Below are 15,771 nucleotides of genomic sequence, written 5' to 3'. Positions count from 1 at the left end.
TCCAAAACTCTTAAATGGTTGATCTTTTGAAAAAAGTTCCTATGTAAGATGTTGTTTTATTTTGCAAGATCTACAACTTTCATGTTGGAAGTTTTTTGAGTTGTGTAGGTGAAATTTTGAGTTCCCACAATGCCCTCAAAAACCCTGATTCCCGACTTTTTGCCCCTTGATGATTCTTCTTGAATTTCTTTGGTCAAATGATTTTAATATCCATATATTGATGATTTTGATCTTTGAAAGTCATGGTTTGACCAAAAATCTTAAAAGTCAAAGGTGATCCCATACAGTTGACTTTTTCCAGATAAAGTGAGATTTTGGACTTTTGTGTAAAATCAAGATATTCTCCTCAAATGAGTGATGTAAATGGGTTATATTGAGGTAGTAGAGGTTCTTTAATCATGTCTTGAGTTTTGGATCCATGCCCTGATTAAAAGTCAACTATCCAGATGAATTAGGTCAAAAACCCTAATTGTCGACCAGATGAAATTGGTGGCTGTGGATCTTGAATTGAGGTGTGATGTCCAGTGGATCTTATTATATGGATCATTTGAAGATGATTGAAGTATTTAATAGATGTCCTGGAGCTTTTTAGGGTTTCCCAAAGGTGATCCCTGATTTCAGTCCTTGAAAGGTTCAAAAACCCTAGTCTGGTGACCTGAGTAAACCTGTACTCAGATGACTGAGTGTCTAATCAATCATAGGTGAAAAAAAATGAAGCTCTTGAGTCCTATGATTATGTTAGAGACTAATCCTTCTACTGATTGATCCTTTGCCTGAGTTTTCTTGTCTTTGAACATCCTCGATTAAATGCCAGATGAAGAAGTGACTGCTCTGGGTACTTGCTTTGACCTGATGAAAATCCTGAAGATATGTCATCTCAGGGGGGTCAAAAATTAGGGTATGACAATCGTCATCCTCTTGGAAAACCTTGACTTCTTTAGCTTTCTTGAGTGGTCCTCGGAATCTTCTTCCCGTGTTAAGGACACCCACAGATCTTCTAGGCTTTTTCTCCTTCTTGGTCAAGAGGGTTTTCAGCTTGTCTTGCCCCTTGGCCAAATTCAGAATCAGGGCTTAGAACTCAGCATTCTGGGTTTGAAGGTCTTTGACTGATTGCTTGAGATTCATGATGGCTGAAATAAACAGCGAGAGAGGATGAGAGACCTGTTATAGAAACCTGTGATGCAATGTTATGAATGTGTATGCAATTTTTTCAAGGATCTTTAGGAATTTAGTTAGCAACGTTGGAAAATGATCTAGTCGCATCTTCGTTTGAAGAACTCTGATTCTCGGATGTTCTTCTAGGGGAATCAAGCTCACCATATCGAGTGGGTCATAGCCTTTGATTCGGGATACTTGTACTTCTGAATTTAAAGGCATATGGCTAGAGGAAAATAAATCCTCTTGCCCCTTGATAGGTATTGTATCTTTGAATTGGAAGACGTGTGGCTAGAGGAAAATAAATCCTCTCGCCCCTTGATAGGAATTCAGTCCTTGATAAGAGCACCTGAAATTGTGCGTCCTAAATTTCTAAGATCCTTGAAAGGGTTAGTTAACATGTGATGTTATGATGTTATGATGTCATGATGTCATGCAAATGTAATACAATAGGTAAAGCATAAGGTAATAAGGACGAAATGTCCTACAAGCAAATCCTACAAGGAAATAGAAGGGTTAGTAGCACACACAAGCAAGTCACACAAATGTCCTTAGGTTTAAAGGCTTGCATGGAGTTTGACCAGGTGAGATACCCTTCCCCAAAGGTACCTCTAAGGATAAGGATGAGATCAGCAACGGGTTCTACCAGGTTACTCAGAATTATCATCCCCTCTAAAGCACCCTCGGACATGATGCATTCGCATCATGCAATGATACTTTAAGAAAGAACCTATATGAGTTGTAGTATCGAGTAGGGACTAGGCCCTCAACATTTGTCAAGAGTAGCCCCCCCACTACATCCTAAAGGCCAAGATGGGTTAAAGGGTAACTAAAGGTCCTTAAGCTTTGGTGCACCCAAAGGTATATACATAGACCTCCCTCATTTGAGCAAGGTGTGTATATATCTATAGTGTCCTAACTTAAGTGTGAACTTCATATTGACTCATCTCCCACATATGTGAAAGAGGTCGCCATGACTATGCCACTCCTATCTTAAGTGTACTTGAATCCGGGAATAGGATTCGTCCTTCATTTAATTCCCGATTAACCTTTAAAATAAAGCAATCAAAACAAACAATTGAAAACATTTAAGTGATCCTAAACTTTAAGGTAACCCCTCTTTTATTCGAAATCCCCAGCACAGTCGCCAGTTCTGTAACACGGTGGGAGAACTGACTTTTTAGAAATGTTGCGGATAGCAAGAGTCGCCATCGACTTTTATTTTATCCAATTGGAAAGGCAAAAAGAACAGGAAAGACCTTTGAAAGATTTTGAGTTTGGGGGGTAGGTTATACAAAGGGAAGGTGTAAGCACCCTTGGTATCCATGGTTATCCATGGGCTCTTAATTTCTTAGCTCACTTGTTTGTTTGAATTGTTTGAAAGAGTGTGGTGTGTGAATTGAAAAGATTTGAATAAGGACTTTAGCTTGTAAAATAAGCGTAGCCTTTTTGAATTGATTTGAAAAGGTGGTGTGAAAAGTAATTTGAAAGTTTGAATGTTTGAGCAAGCATTTAAGAGTACCTATCCTAATTTTGTCTTTCTTGTTCTTTAAGTCTTTCATTTGAAAGGGCTATTCATACCATAAGAGGGTAGGAAGTCCTTTCATTGGATGTGCGGGTCATCGAAAATAATCATTCGCCACAAGACTGTCCCTACCATAAAGGGGCAGGTAGTGTCGGGGAAGGATATAATAGTCATTTTAGGCAACAGTAAGGATACCTTAGAAATCGAAGGGACTATCACCATTTAATCGAGGGACGAGATCATATTTATCGTGGGCAACTCGAAGGGACTATGATCTTTTATCGGAGGGACATGGTGATTTTGAATCGAAGGCAACAGGCTAAGGTATCCCTACACTCGAAGGGACTTGACTATTTGATTGAAAGGCAGCAATGAGAGGGATTACCTTAAAGGTGTGTGTGTGCATCAATCAAGTGATTCAATTCGATTATATTTATCTTGTATAAATTATTCTAATTCAATTCAGGGGTTGCACTCCCTAATTACTAACCACGCAGCAAATATTGTGCAGAAATTAAAGTGCGGAAAGTAAAACTCTAAGCTATTACAGTTTTTAGGGGATGGGGGATTTACAATAAACACCTGTAGGGGGTATGCGGAAAGTAAAGACGGAAATTAAAAAACCATGAAATTAAAAACTATAGTTATAAATAAACTGGAATCGTCGTCGAATCTTTGATAATCCTGAAAATCAAGAATGAAAATAGGATCAGTGTATGAAGGAACCATCTATCATAATCTCGATTAATCAATTAAATCCTAATTAAAATAATTGATTTAAAATTATGTGCAAAAATGATTAATTTTGATGTTTTAAATTAACTATTTAATTGATAAAAAATGTGCAAAACAATTAATTTTTAAATGTTAAAGAAATAATTTTTGATGAAATTAAAAACGAGTTTTCGGTTAAAATTAATAGTTAAAATAAAACATTATTTTTAGTTAATATGTTTCTCTAGAAAAGAAAACAATAATTAATAGTTAATAAAAACAAAAGAAAATAGTTTTTTTAGAAAAAAGGAAATATGTAATTAAATATATAAAAAAAAGAAATATTAGAAATATTAGCTTTGGATCAGGTGTGGCTGGCTTCTGAGGGTGTATGATGCGTCTCTGTGTTGTGGGATGTTGGATCTGCTGTTTAGTGGAATTCGGTGGATGGTGTTGATGGTGCATGGTAAGCATGTGTGGATGCACTGCACAGGATCTGTTATCAACTATTGATAAAAAAGAATAATGGTCCTGGGGAGTATCGAACCCTGGTTTCTAAAGATGCAACCATCCTTCTCTTGCCAATTGAGCCACGTTTTTATTCGATAATAGTACTGGTTAGTAATATATAAATATAATAAAAGTAACTAAATGGAATTTTCAAACCAGTCAAACTGTAGGCCCGGCGATGGAGAATGAGCCAATAGGAAATAGAGAGAGGGAAGTTGAATTATTGACCCACGAATGAGGTGGAGACACGCCTACAGAGAGATAATGGGTGGATGACCACCGAATGAATGTGTGCCACACACGCGGTCTTCTCCCCAACAGCCACTGTTCATCATCTTCTCCGCCATACCTGCGGATTTTATTGCTCTTTTTGCTTCGGATTTACCTGCAGATTTTTCCGCAGGTTTTTCGTCTTCTTCACCTTCAATTTGGAACCTGCGAAATCAACAAGAAACAAAAAGGAAAATAACCCATATCACCTATTTAGAGGACCACGAATTCAATGGTACGAGTTTTACGTCCTGAAAACACCCGAGAATGTGAAAACAAGCGTGAGGCTCCTTTGTGCCCTAGCCATGGTGATTGAGTGATTTTGCGTCCACGCTTCGGTTTCAAGGTTCTAACGTGTTCTGAAGATCATCACAAACTTATATGAAACGTTAATATTAATGAAAACATGATAAAACATGGAGAACGAAATTTTAGAACGTGTGAAACAATATGAACAAGGTACGATCATTCCAAGCATCATGGGACTTCATGACTGGTTTATTAGCGACTTTTACCACCTTCTGGAGAGATTGTGATGATCGTTTGCTCTTGGAAGGGGCTGCAACAAAGGGACTCGAGTTTCACTTTTTTCTTGAATCTTGAAGTTTTGAGCTAGGGTTCCTTGAGGCTGCAGAATTCATGAGGTTCATTTGAGGCCTCAGAAACTGATTTCACCTTGAGAGAAGGAAAACCCTAGATGTGGGTTAATTGCTTATGAGCCAGGTATGTGTGCCCAATCCTTGTATTGTCTTGAGCAATTGAAGATCATATGAGTCAAAATATTTTGAAATATGATGGGCAAATTTTGGGGTATGACACCCCCTATGCCGGTTATGTTTTGGAACATCCATATCTTCGACCAACTCAAGAGGACTCTGATGTCCCAGTTAGCGGGGGAGTACGAACGTGGCAAAGTCATCAGAAGGATCCAGCGGCTTAGAAGAAGGACCAATTTTGAGACCGGAGAAAAGCAACGTTGGTGAGATGAAGTGGAAGGCGACATTGATTCCAGTCTAATGGTGCATGGATCAGATGACATTGTTTTGACTGTTGTAATATCTTAGATCTCTTATTTTTCATAATTTTCCATTTGAACTTTCTTTGTAATGTCGATTGTAATCAATGAATGGATCTTTTATGGTTAAAAATGTTGGTATTCTGGTTTTCTGGGTCTGGGGTGATTCCGTAGATGTAACTATGGAAGTCTTCCGTAGCTGCATCTACGGAATAGAACAGCGTTAAAAAAATGGGTATTTCGGAGATGCATCTACGGAAGCACGAGGACAAACTGGTCAATTCGGTGGTGCGCCTCATAGCTATGGGGTGGCTTAAGAAATCCTCTAATTTTGTTATAACTTTTCTTATTTTTATGTTGACAATTTTAGAAAAATATAAATTTTAATTAAGTTTTTGGTCACATATATTTTTATTTTCATGTTTTTTTATCATAATTTAAATTAAAATATTATAATTATTCTTTTTATCAAAAATTTAAAAAAATATTACACTCAACTAATAGATTAGTAGTAAGCAAAATCACGTATAAGAATCATACACTCTAATAATTTATTTAGTGACTCATTTTTAAAATATTACCATAAAAAGTTTTACGTTTATAATTATTATAATTAATATATTAAAAATATTCTTATTTTCATAGACAATATTTAAAAAATAAAGATATTAGTGTTCTGGACTGGCCCAATTATCTCAATTGGGCCAATCCACTCTTTGGCCCAAGGCATTCTGGCCCACACACGCGACAGCGTTCCCCGGCCCGCTCCGAGCAAACACCAGACCTAACCGAGCACGCTGAATCCTCGTGCTCGGTAACAGCCAATCCGCGTATTTCTAGCCTAGCGCCTCGCATGGGTCCTCAAAAAATGGAGCCTTTTTCGCATAGGATAATCCTATAAATAGCCCTCTACCCCTAGAAGGCAAGGTAATCTCTTTCTTACCCAAAATCTCTCACTTTGTTGTTGTACCTTATTGTCCGAACACTTACTTTGACATCGGAGTGCCTTGCAGGTACAACCACCTTTTTCCCCTCCAACCGTTCCGGATTCCAAGCTTCGCTGTTGCTGGTCGTCTGATCTGCTCGGTAAGATCAATTAGCTTTATAAAAAATTGTGATACACAAATTTGTTTTTCTTTCTATATACAATGCTTGTTGATAAAGATATTTTATAAATAATATTATAAGATTAATTTCATAAAATAAAAAGTAATATTATTTGATCTTACCCCAGTCGTTGTTTCCGGGAAGGCCATCTTGGCCACATAGCCTGCTAGGACCTGTGCTTTAAGGGCTTTCCTTCCTTCGTACTTTATGTCGAATTCTGAGAGTTCCAATGACCAGCGGAGCATCCTTCCGGCCATATCGAGGCGTCCGAGTAACTGCTTTATGGGTTGTTCGATACGAACGACTATGGTGTGTGCTAAAAAGTAGTGCCTCAGTCTCTTGGCCGCGTTGATTAGTGCGAGCGCGACTTTCTCGATCTGTTGGTATCTCACCTCGGGGCCTTGGAGCGCTTTTCTCGTGAAATAGATGGGTCTCTGGCCTTCCGGGGTTTCTTGGATGAGAGCAGCGCTCACGGCTTCGGCGGAGACGGTGAGGTATAGGTAGAGGGTTTCCCCGTTGTCAGGTCTCAAGAGGACAGGCGGGCATGAGAGAACTTGCTTTAGATGGGAGAGGGCACGTTCACATTCTTCCGTCCATTCGAACGCAGCTTCCTTTCGCAGAAGTTTGAAGAGGGGAAGAGCATGCTGGGCGGACCTGGCCACGAACCTGGACAATGGCGTGAGCATTCCGTTTAGGGATTGGATAGATTTCTTCGAGTTCGGCGTGGGGAAATCCGAAAAGGCTCTGCATTTGTCAGGGTTTGCTTCGATTCCTCTTTCGGTTAGGTGGAAGCCGAGGAATTTGCCAGCTCGAACTCCGAAAGTGCATTTTTCGGGATTAAACCTCATTTTGCATTTTCGGGCCTGTTCGAAGACTTTTTTGAGATGGACGGCGTGGTCGGTTTCTTCTTGGGATTTGATGATCATGTCGTCCATATACTTCGAGCATATCGCCTATTTCCGTTCGAAATACTTTGTTCATCATCCCCTGGTACGTTGCCCCAGCGTTTTTTAGGCCGAAGGGCAATACGTTGTAGTAATAGTTGCCCGATTCGGTCATGAAAGCAGTATATTTCTTGTCCATTTTAGACATGGGTATTTGGTTGTATCTCGAATATGCGTCCATAAATGATAGTAATTTAAAACCGGCGGAATCATCAACTAGTTTATCTATGTTCGGTAAAGGATAAGCATCTTTTGGGCAAGCCCTATTAAGATCGGTGTAGTCAATGCACATGCGCCATTTTCCATTGGATTTTTTACAAGTACAACGTTGGAGAGCCAAGTAGTATACTTGGCTTCCGATATGAATTTAGCCTCTAGGAGGTCCTTATCAGCTAATTTGGCAGCAGCCGTTTTCTCTGGGGACTACTTCCTTCTCCTCTGGGCGACGGCTCTCCAAGTGGGGTCGATAGTCAGGCGATGACAAGCTACCTCTGGGTCGAGGCCGGGCATCTCAGTTGCACTCCAAGCAAATAGGTCGGCGTTCTCCCAGAGGCAGGCTTTAAGTTGTCTTCTGGCCAGTTCGGGTAGGTCCGTCCCTATCTTGACTCCTCTGGTCGGGTCACCTCCGAGGGTTATTAGCTCGAAATTCCCGTCTGGGATTGGCCGCAAACCTTCCGTCAATGTCTTCGTGTCTGCTTTCCCCTCGAATTCCTTACGGAAGCGGCTGTCTAGGTCGATGATATCGATACGCGGCATCGACTTGTTGGGCTCGGAACTTGCGTTGGTCGTTGCTTTGTCTTGAGCGTTTGCCCTTATCGAGCTGGGGCCTTTGGCGGAGGCCTCGAAACACCTTCCGGCCGCTTCGATGTCTCTGTGGATCGTGGCGACTTGTCCTTTAGCCGTGTAATATTTGAGCTTGAAATGCACGGTCAAGGGGACGACGATCAGTTCGGTCAGCGTCGGGCGTCCCAAGATGCGTTGGTAAATCGAGGGGCAGTCGATGACTAAGAACTGGACTCTAAAGGCCCTCACAGTTTCTGTCGATCCAACCGAGACGATAAGCTCGACGAATCCCCACGGTTTCGTCACAGTGCCATTAAAACCTTGTAGGTCAGAGCATACGTAGGGGGTGAGGTGGCTGTCGTTCAGTTGCAGTGTTTTGAATAGTTAGGAGTACATAATATCCACCGAGCTCCCTTGGTCGACCAAAATGCGACGTACGTCAAAGTTGGCCATTCGAGCCCGGATTAGGAGAGGGGTGGTCGCGTTTGGTGCGCCGCCCGGCAGTTCTTCTCGGTAGAACGCTATGGGGGAGGAGCCGCCTTTGGCGAGGTCAAGAGTAGCGACTTTGCTTGAATTCGCTGAAATTAGCTCGTCGAACTTCCGTTTTACGGATCCGACGGTGAGCTTGTTGAACCCTCCTCCGGAGATGACCATGGCGGAAGGGAAGAATTCCCATGGGCTGTGAGAAGAGGGGTGGATGACATTCTAGCCCAGTCAAGGAGGTAAAAGTCCTTCTATCGGGTGATACTCATTGCCACTTGCATGGCGGGCGTGTCTTCCGCTGGCTTCTCCTCGACGACCGGTTTGGCTTCTTTGGTGGCCTCTTGTTTCTTTGCGTACTGCTTCAGGTGTCCTTCTCGGATAATTATTTATATCGCGTCCTTTAGGTGGATGTAGTCGTCGGTGTTATGCCCGTGGCCCTTGTGGAAACGGCAGAATTTTGATTTGTCCATGTTCGGCCGTGCAGGCATGGACTTTGGGAAACGGACTTTGCCCGTTTGAAATTCGGCGCTCGCACATTCGTTCAAGATGCATTCCCTGGAAGCATTCAATGGAGTGTACTCCCGGAATTTTTCTGCCGGGGCTTTGTAGTCCTTAGGATCTCGACCTTTGTCTTCTTTCTTCTTGTCGGATCCCCGGCGAGAATCGTCTTGACGGGCGCCTTTAGTGTTTTCTTCCTGTCTAGAGTTACGGACCGCGTGAGTAGCCTCTTTTTCCTCACATTGTATATACGCCCTGGCCTTGAGGAAAAATTCATCCAGAGTGGCGGACGTCTCGATCCCGATGGCTTTGGCAAAATCTGAACGTGGCCGGAGGCCTCATTCGAGCAAGAGGTTGCATTGGGTAGGGATTAAGTGAGAAGTGTAAGCGGTGTGTTTAACTTCGAAATGATACTATTGATATTGTACTTCATCCCTGGCTTGGTAGCCCCTAGATTAGGAAGGTTGTTTCTGAACTGGGTGAACAATTTTGTGTGTTCTTCGTTATTTTCAGTTTTGTTTATTTTCTGCTATATACCTTGCTGTGCGCGAAAGTTGGATCAGATGTCTCGACATCTAATACGACATATATAGTCTGACACACCAGAATTTCACGTCAAATGGTATCGTCTCACGGTGGTCGACGTATGAAGAGAAGTGTACGTCCTCATGTGTCAACCGGTCAAGATACAACCAGAATGACTCTACTGCCTAGTTCCCTCAGAGGGGGATCTTATACACAGGCACGCAGCTTATCTTTAGTATAACTTTCTGCAAGTGACCAACCCGAGATGCGGGGGAAGTGCTATAGGATCCATCCCTGAAATAAGAAAATTAAATAATTAGTTTCCCGAATCAAAATAATTAACAAAGGCCACAAAGAAAAACAAGTTATACCGTCATGAGTGACATGCTGTCTATAATGATTTAGTTTGGTTTAATTATTAACCCATGCACACTGGTCTATAATGATTTGGGTCAACACCTTTTCTTCATTAATTCTTTTGAAGTGATGTAGCTCTCCCCTAGGTTGTTGCCTGGCAAATATGGCATAATATAGGACAAAATCTTTTTACACCCATATGGCTTCTTATAAACCCGTGACAAAATTCCAAAAATACTCCTATATTTAGGATGTGCATATCTGAAGAAACCTTTTTTTTAGAAAAAAAGGTGTCTTCGGATATGCACATCCGAAGATACCCTTTTTCTTTTAAAATAAGGTGACTTCGGATATGCACATCTGAAATAACTCCTTTTTTAGAAAAATGACATTTCGAAGATGCATATCTGAAATATAGTCTGATACAGAACAATAAAAAACAAAGCAAAAAACCATCGATTTATCATAAATAATCGAAATTACATAGATAGTTCAACATAAAATTAAAGTTACATATTGTTAAACACGGGTAGCTGAGGATGGCACAACATTTTGATAACGCCTTCTCCCGATATTTGAAGTTTCGCATCCAACTCGATCATACCCTTTGAAAAATATCGATAAAAAATTGTCCACATAAGCTTTAAATCGTCGTCGTTCTTGAGCTCAAATGAGGTGAACTGGACATTTCCTTCGGCGTCTACTGAAGGTGAACGGTAGTGAAGCTCGACCACCTTTCAATTTTCTGGATATTGCAAGAGAGTTCAATGTCGGAATCAACTCCGCGAACGGCGTGTCGCGCGAGAACGTAAATTGAAGCGACATCGGGTAACCACTATTGAAGTAGACAAATGCAAGGTGGGAGTAGGTTTGAGTCATTTCTGTTTGTGGCTTGAGATGTTGATGAAAATGTATATAAGTATTATTGATAGACTTTTTGGAGTAATAAGGACCTAACAAATCTTATCCTGCATCAGTGGAGGTTTCGAAAATGCACTTCCGAAATAAGCCCTGAAGCATTAAAATTTTGGAAGTGCACTTTCGAATTATGAAGAAACATAAACAGAAAAACAACAGTCTGTTTTGTCCAATTTCAGGCGCAATCCAACGACAACAATTAAATCAGAATAGTGTAAACATTGACAATATTAAATATAAATATATTATATATGTATTGAATCGATTTGGTTTTACACCGGAATAGGACAATGCATACAAAAAATGACACACATCCAATCAATACATACAAAAAAGATCTGGTATAATCTGAAATGCGCTAAACGAACCCTCGCCGCTTAATTCTAAAACCGGTAAACTCTTCGACTTCTCTCTATTTTCTTCCATCTCTTGATTCATCATTTCTTCGAACTCAACCATTCTTATAAAAAAAGGATTTGGCCAAGTGTCGGCCTCTTTCGCATGATGCACCGTCCACTCACACGACATAGCCGAGATAGGACACCTCGGTTTCAAAAAAAATTGTACAAAGTGGCGCGATCTTAGATACCCAATACAAATGATGCGGATGGACGTGTCTAAAGGTGGGCGACTATAAAGTGGAAAAAATGTCTTCGAAAATCCAAATCTTGTCAAATCGACACACACCCGATCGTATGCACCTTCTATAAGACGACCCATCTCGGGGAAGGATATCCACTTTGAAACCGGTGCGTGATCGGTAAGTGATGGATCAATGGCATCATGAATTTTATCAAAGTTTTCTTATTTCTCATAAAGTCGGGTGTAGAGGTCCATATGCGAAGTCAACTCCGAAATAAGTGTCCGTCGAATAAGAGTGTGATTCTCTTCTCCTTTACTGAGTAAACTGGCTACGAAAGGGTTTTTTCGAAGATGCATCTCCGAAAGAACACCTGACATTTTAAATCCAATGTTTAAATTGGAAAAAATGTGTTTTCGGATACCTCAATCTCGTGACTCCTTAGGGCACTTATCAGCTCTTCAAGAGACACCTCATTCAGATTCTTGGCAATCTTGAAGGCAGTCACCATGGGTCCCCATCTTCTGGGTAAGCTTCTGATAATCTGCTTTACATGATCAGCTTTGGTGTAGCCTTTATCAAGCACTATCAATCCAGCAGTCAGAGTCTAGAATCTTGAAAGCATTGCTTCAATGTTCTCATCTTCTTCCATCTTGAACACTTCATATTTCTGGATTAGAGCTAGAGCCTTGGTCTCCTTTACTTGAGCATTACCCTCATGAGTCATCTTTAAGGATTCAAAGATATCATGAGTTTTTTCTCTGTTTGTTATCTTCTCATACTTAGTATGAGAGATAGCATTTAACAATATGGTCCTTGACTTGTGATGATTCTTGAATTCTTTCTTTTGGTCATCACTCATTTCTTATCTTGTAATCTTGACTCCACGAGTGTTTACAAGATGTGTGTAACCATCCCACACTAAGTCCCATAAGTCACCATCTTGACAAAGAAAGTAACTTTCAAGTCTATCCTTCCAATACTCAAAATTCTCACCCTCAAATACTGGTGGTCTATTGTAACCATTGAAGCTACTGCTTCCATTGTTACCATTGTTTTGCTCAGGAGTAGAAGTAGAAGTAGTTGTTTCAACCATTTTTATTTATGTTTTTCTCCCTGAATCTTTTGTCTAACACAGTTAAGTGCTTGCACCAAGAACCGGCGCTCTGATGCCAATTGAAGGAGTGAAAAACACTTAGAAAGGGGGGATTGAATAAGTGTAACTTCTCAAAAATTGTAGATAAAAACAAAGAACACAATTATTTTTATCTTGGTTCGTTGTTAACTAAACCACTCCAGTCCACCCGTAACAAGGTGATTTACCTCAACTGAGGATTTAATCCACTAATCAAGCTGATTACAATGGTTTTCCACTTAGATACCCTCTAAGTCTTCTAGAGTCTACAGATCACAACTTGATCACTCTAGAAAATCCTTTTACAATCAATGTAAAATAAAAGTTTACAAGAGTTTAGATTGCTTCTAATAAAGCTGTAATCACCAAGTGATATTTCTCTTAAGTTCTAGTTCTTAACACTCACTAAAATATTACAAAGTTGTGAGGTTGAAGATAAAGTTCTTCTTTGCTTTTCTTGATTTCAGTTTGACAGTGTTTTGGTATTTTTGCGCAAGAGTGTTGTTACTGCTTCTGAATCAGAACTTCTATTTATAGGCGCTTGAGAGGAAATGACCGTTGGGAGCATTTAATGCATTGCGTGAATAGTACAACGTTGAATTTAATGTTTCACACTTTTGTCAACTATCTCGAGCCATGCTTTCATTGCTTTTACTGACTTTGCCTTTTGTAGCTTCTAACGTTCCTTTTGTCAGTCAGAGATTTGACATTATAGCCTTTTGTACTTGTACTTTCTTCTGGACTCAGAATGTGTAGAATAGACGTTTGAATATCAGAGTCTTCAGCATTTGGTGCAGATGCAACTTTTGTCTTCAGACTTTGAAGTGCTTTAAGCGTGATACCATCAGAGCTTCAGAGCTTTGCTTTTGACTGCCATCTTCTTATGCTTTCCAGTTCATGTTCTGATTCTATAGGACCATCTTCTGATGTCTTGCCAGATCATGTGCTAATGAAGCCATCCAGAACTTCTGGGTCAGTGCGTCTGAACGCTGATTTGTGCATACTCTTTTATACTTTTCCTGAAATGGAAAACGTGAATAATTAGAGTACCACATTCTCTTATACAAAATTCATACATAATGTTATCATCAAAACTAAGAATATTGATCAGAACATTTCTTGTTCTAACAAATTTCTGCACAACACTACACATAGCATGTCATGACACTAGTCAAGACATCACACACACATGAATGTTTTACCATAAAATGCAACCAATATGAAAACATCTACAAACTCCCCCTTTGGCAAATTTTTGGCTAAAACAACCTATCACCACATCATCAGAGACTATTTGCAGCAGAAAAAATAACACACAACACACAACCAAACAACCACACCTGCAGGAGTATCTAATGCAACTACACAGTACCATCAAGCAATCATCAGGTATAGCTACCATTACAGCTAAACTACCACATCAATTAGCATACATAGCTACATAACTATCATACTATCACACACACCATCATGCATATTCTACACTACTGTCATACCCCAAAATTTGCCCATACTATTTCTCTTGCTCAAATTCAAATCAATACCTAAGGCTCCTAGACACACTCTCCTAAGCAAAGATCAGAAACTAGGGATTGGGTTGTTCAAAGGAAAAACAATGAATCAATGGCTCCAAGGCATCCTATATGGATCAACATATCTCACATTACCTCCATGACAAGTATCAAGTCTCAGCTCAAAGAATTGGTCACTCAATTGTTCTGAAAGTCAACAATCGACTAGGTTAGCCTAAAAGTCAACTGTGGTCAAAGTATAGTCAAAACTCCTGATTTTTTGTCAAGATCCTCATATTGAAGTATAATTCACCATTTGATCAAGAATTGATCATGGTTCATCAAGGAAAGATCAAAAATCAACATGTCAAAAAGTTTCTAAATTAGGGTTTGTATAGGAAAAGTCAACTGAACTTTGACCAGCCATAACTCCTACATGGAACATCAGAAATTTTCCTTCCAAAGCTCATTTTGAAGGAAATTGAATTCTCTACAACTTTGTCTCTCACATGCCAAGTCTAAAAATGCTTCTTTTGAGAGATATGACTTAAAACATAATAGGTCCTTTTTGAAAGTCAACCAAAAGCAGTTTTTTGTCAAAGGGTATATCATCAAGATAAAATCCTCAAATGGAAAAAAGCTTCCAAAGTGGCTTGTAGAGGACATCTTGAGGTTTCCAAAAAGTCCTAGAAATCCTCCATATCTCAAAAATTGAGGGAGATATGCCTTGTCAAAATTGGTCGATTTTAAGAGGAAAATATGAAATAAAAAGGCCTCAAATTGAATTTTTTGCAAAAGGAGCCCAACTTTTTATGACCCAATCTTAATCCTCAAGTCATCCAAGACTTAAAATATAATTGGCACGAATTTTAACATTTTATTTGATTTTATATGATTTTTTAATCATTTAAAAAGTGATTTTAATCAAGTAAAAAAATCAAATATTTGATAGAGATCTCATATGTGTCAAATATAATCATCATTTATGCCTAAATGCCAATAAAATTTCGTGCATAATCAGATTGGGTGGAAAAGATTGAAGTTGAGTCAATTTTAGAAAGATTTGAAGTCAAATTTCTCAAAACTTGCAATCCAAGATTTAGAAGGGTTTGGCCTATAATTCTAACCCTAATGAGTTCTATTATATAAGGGGAGAAATTGCAGACCTGCAGGGGGCGAGATTCGACATCCTTATGACCCCTAATAAACAAACAAAAAACTAAAAAGTTGCAAGAGCAAATTGAAATCGGTTCCTAAGTTGCAGAGTAATTCAAGAGGTTTTAGAGACCAAGTCATGTTCTTGGAGCCTCTCTGAACCTATCCTGATCGTGATTGAAGCACAGAGTAGCAGTCATCCAATACACAAACTCGGTTTGCACACTCTTTTCCAAAATTTTCGATTTCAAGAATTTATGAGTCATAAACGTAATTCGATCATATATTCATGTTTGTCTTGAGTCGTAGAACCTTTCTGGGCTATTTGATTGAACTTTAAGTGCAGGTGTTGAAATATGCCATTGTTAGGGTTCCGGTTGCTCTAAGATAGGGGTTTGAGTTAGAGGCAATTTTGGAGCAAATTGATAAGTCCAATGAGTTTGCGAGGCCCTTTATGGTTGATTCGAATTGTTTTTGTGTGTTTATTGGTTGTGATTTACCGTTTTGGATGAGGGAGATAAATAGCTACGCTTAAAGCCGTAGGTAAAGGGTTGTCTGGTTCAGAATAATCCCAATGAAGAAGACG

Source organism: Vicia villosa, linkage group LG1 (assembly GCF_029867415.1).
Source record: "Vicia villosa cultivar HV-30 ecotype Madison, WI linkage group LG1, Vvil1.0, whole genome shotgun sequence".
In the NCBI taxonomy this organism is placed as follows: Eukaryota; Viridiplantae; Streptophyta; class Magnoliopsida; order Fabales; family Fabaceae; genus Vicia; species Vicia villosa.
The sequence above is the reverse complement of the archived record's forward strand: the minus strand, read 5'-3'. Positions refer to the sequence as shown.